We start from the raw sequence: 4587 nt of genomic DNA, 5'->3' as shown, positions 1-4587 counted from the left end.
CGACAGGTCCAGAGCGAGATGAATCGGGAACGGAATGACAGTCGACTGGATGCTCAGCATGAAGGAGGCAAGGAGCAAAGAGTCAGATTTGCCTGAAATGATGTAGATGCCGCATTGTGACAGTCATCGGAAAAGATTGAGCGGACATTATCCTCTTATACACGTGTATATGTAGAGTCAACAGTTTCTAATTGCCGGCTGTACGAATTATAGACTGATTTTTGGGCTGCGGTGCTGTTCTCCTCCCAGGAATGATGCTTATTTCCAGGCTGTCGAGGCATGGGGCAGAAACGTAAGGACTGCCAGGCGAAACAAAGTCCTCTCAAGATTTTCAGCCCAGTATTGTGGAGAAATAAGGACTGCCTGACGAAACGAAGTCCTCTCACAGTTTTCAGCCAAAAGTCATGAAGTTGAGGAGAAAATATCAGCTAGACGAGCTGATCTCGGGCAGCATAATCAGTGTCAATGGCAATTTCAAAGTCCCTGCTAATTCTGAGTTTTCCGGGTTTTTATACGGCTCGATCATGACAGCGAAGTGGAGGTCGTGGTCAAACTCACTTCCTCTTCAGGGGTCAAAGATGCACATGAAGTCTCCGTCCAGTCTGGAGTCAGATTTTGTTTTTAGCTGCCTGGCTTTAAGATGTGTCAATCAGACAGCAACTGGTATATTTCCCTGTCATCTTGTCTGTTTTCATTCATACACACACAATGAGATCTATTTGCCCTGAACTTGGAAGAAAAACGACCCCGGAAACACTAAAGAGCGAGGGGTCAGTGGCGGTGTTCCTCCCTAAGAGGTGGTGATTTGTTATGGTCAGTGATAATGAGGCTTTGGGCCAAGGGGTACTTTATCAAAAGGTCAGGCAGAGCGGTCAACTGTCAGCTGTGGAGCTGTGCTGCAGTGTGACATTTTGCAGTGCCCACTTCTACTGCCTATATCATAATTTAAGAAACTGTACAAATACAATATCAGGCACCCGTCCTAGTTTTGAACAGACTTTCCTTCTTTTTTCCTACATCAATGTAAATACAAGCTGCAAGAGGGTTTTGCACATTTTTCACTTTCAGGACAGCAGTGCACTGTGGTCACCATGGTAACGCAGTACAGCGCTGCTACAGGCCCCTAGTGGATAGATCGGCGCCGTGTCCACTTTATGTTTACTATACCGAGCTTCGTTTCGCGGGACTGTCAGCGCTGGTTTATATCCTTTCAATACCAGCGGGTAATGCGTATTCATTTAAAATAGTGAATTTAGATTAATGAATAGGCTACTCAGTGCAAGATAGAAACAACTTGAGGCAAGCATGATTATTCTGTATTTCTTTCTAAAAAAAAAAGAAAGAAATAAAGAAAGAAAGGAAGAAAGGAAGGAAGAAAGAAAGAAAGAAAGAAAGAAAGAACAATGGAAGAAAGACTGTGCGCACGTGTGTGTGTGTGTGGGGGGGGGGGAGGGGGGGGGGGGGGGCTGCAACCCCCTGCAGTCACCTACTCCCCTCCCCTCGGTTCCGCTGCCCCTGCATTGAGGTTATCTCGGGACTCTTCTCCGCCCCTTCAGGCACGGAAACCATGATGGAATTCTCAAATCGAACCATGCGTTTCTCACCAAGATGGCATAACCTTAATGACTCAAAATGTTATGATATGACTACACCAGTCTGATATTCATGAGACTTTGTCACTTCTAATCAGTCACATTGATTCATAGGCCTACATTCTTCATACATCCGTGATGAATTGCCAATTGAATTAGATGGAGCTACTTATAGCTCCATGATTAAACATCTCCATGGATTTTCGTCACGAAATATTGACCAATTCTGATTAAATCTCTATGCGTGAGTGGTTAATATGCAGAATGCCACATTCGTGTAATGAATAATATACACATTTTTTTATACATTCTATTAGAATCGTGGAAGCCTATAATCATATCTCCATTCAGACACCCACGGGTTCAATGAACAGGAAATAACGGTATAGCACACAAAGGGTTAGGGTTAAGGCAAACCTAATTTCCCTCTCGTGATTGCCAGCTTGTTTTCCCCTTCAACACTTTCTCCTTTATATATTCTTTGCTGAATTGTGTTGAAAAGATGGTATAATAGAGTACAGGGGTGGATCCAGGAATTCTGTGAAAGGTAGGTGCCCTTACAAAATTAAAGGGGGGGCGCACGCCCCCTTTTTTCTTTTTATGTCTTTTGTTCGAAAAAAAAAAATAATAATGAGGGGGCGCCCCCCCGGTGCGCCCCGCTCTGGATCCGCCACCGGAGTATACCTGTACTTCATAACGGAAATGATATATTTCAGCAAACTTATCAATGATTCAGGAGTGAACAAACTTCATTCTCACTGAAATACCGGACAATCCTACAAAACAAACAAACAAACAAACAAATAAAAAAAGTCTGCCCAGTGCATGTCTCGAATTTCATCAAGATAGTGATGCGATATCATAATATATAACAATTATATAAAGAATATTTATTAGCTAAACAAAAGGACAAAACTTCCACATTATCAGAAGGTATACTTTACATCTAATAGTAATCTACGATATTCCTTTCTATCGTGCTCGTTTTAATTTAGCATTTTGAAATATCCTTGATCTCAGTCAAATGAAATTGATTGCATTCTCAATTTTCATTCCTTCAAATTTTCGGGACTTTTTTTTTTTTTTAAATTAGATGGGTTTCCGAAAACTATTCTGGACTAAGAAAACAAATCTTGAATCCCACAAGTATATATAGGTTTACCATCTTTTTACGATTAATGATCCATAACATATATTCCACGTCCTTTTTTGTATTAGTTGTGTAGTTGTGGTGATATTTGCAAAGTTTATGCCAAGCATAAAAAAAGTTAACACCGCTGTCAATGCACGAGTTTCTCTCCCTCTCTCCCTCCCCCCCCCCCTCTCTCTCTCTCTCTCTCTTTCTTTCTTTCTTTCTTTCTTTCTTCCTTCTCTCAATATTACGGCATGGCAGCGACTAGGTGTAGGGGTTAGTCCAGGTTGTTTGTTTCGGGTTATAGGTTTCCATATATCTGATAGTTTGTTTCGTAATTCCGCTTCTTTTTATATTAAAGAGTATATCGATCATAATTATTTGTTGTCTTACGTGTGGGGGTGCTTGCTTTTTAGCATTCCTCCCCATTTCCAGCATTTCTGTATACTTCAGTATTCTGCAAACTTATTCATTTCTTTTGTTAAACATTGTGATGTAATTTATGCATTCAAAAGTTCTGCTGGAAAAGGACAAAATGAATGAATGAATGAATGAATGAATGAATGCATGAATAAATAAATAAATATATAAATGAATAAATAAAATGAATAAATAAATAGATAAATGAAAGAATAAATGAATGAATGAATGAATGAATGAATGAATGATGAATGAATGAATGAATGAATGAATGAATGAATGAATGAATGAATGGGTACATAATGGTTGGACACGCCGCTCATTTCTGCAAAGTCATCGCGGAGGTCAGTATTCGTGCAGTTTCTCGGAGAACTATAAAGGAACTCCTACCATCATGGACCTGCTTCAATTAGGGAGGTGGAAACCTCCCTGCTCCCGGCTCCCTGCTTCTACCAATGCCTTTACGGAACCACTGATCTCTCAGTGGACGGAACTGCGTGATGTAATGTTTAGAGCCCTGGGCTCTGGTGATGTTGACCGCTTTGAACCACTGACCTTTCAGTGCTTTGAACCCGCAACAAGAGGGGGGGGGGGGGGGGGTGCTGATGTCACTATATATAATAGGGAAATTCCCCGTCGCGAGCCGCGCACTAAACTCTGACGCGTGGCTCGCGCCCGACTCCTCAAAATTGTTTGCGGTGGAACACCACCACTCCCCTCATATCAATATAGATAACAGCAACCTGACGGAAAATAATCCCCTCTTGAGCTCTTTGTCTACCGAGTGTGTGTGTGTGGTTTAATGATAAGCTGCGCTTCCCTTCCTTTATGTTGGGAATATACAATAAAACCCATGCACAACTGACTGATAGTTTTGTTTTATCTTTATGATATGACACCGTCTAGCAGGAGCAGTTGAACGCATTTATGATGGAACCACGGCACAACATTGACGTCAGCAGACCCCCTAAGGGCCTTAAATGTATCACTTCTTAGAATTGACATATCGATTAGTCTATCTATAGTATCCATGTTAGTGATCTGTATGGTTAATGATGCATGTATAGATTCCTATGCCAAGTTATTGTATAATCACACTGAGAGTTTTCAATGAACCATAGGCCTACTTGTGTCTGTCACGTTCGATAATCTTCTAGGGCCTGTGTGGCAGTTTTTTTCAAGTCATTTTTTTTTCATGTTTATCATATTCTGTTAAGTGCGAAGATAAGTACTGCATGATCTAAGAAGCATAATACTGATGTTATATCCATCATTATTAGAACCGCTGTTCGAACCCGGAAGTGCTGAGTGCGCACTTCCTCACTGTGATGGCGCATGATTGGTTTGAAAATTTGAATAGTTATCTCACAACCTCCACCCTGTGTGCAATTCGACTTTGAATTGTAAATTCACTCCGATTCATGAATTTTGCATTCCAACCAA

The sequence above is a fragment of the Diadema antillarum genome, unplaced genomic scaffold (assembly GCF_040938485.1).
Source record: "Diadema antillarum isolate AM-2024a unplaced genomic scaffold, OU_Dant_1.0 scf00000049, whole genome shotgun sequence".
NCBI classification, from domain to species: domain Eukaryota; kingdom Metazoa; phylum Echinodermata; class Echinoidea; order Diadematoida; family Diadematidae; genus Diadema; species Diadema antillarum.
The sequence above is the reverse complement of the archived record's forward strand: the minus strand, read 5'-3'. Positions refer to the sequence as shown.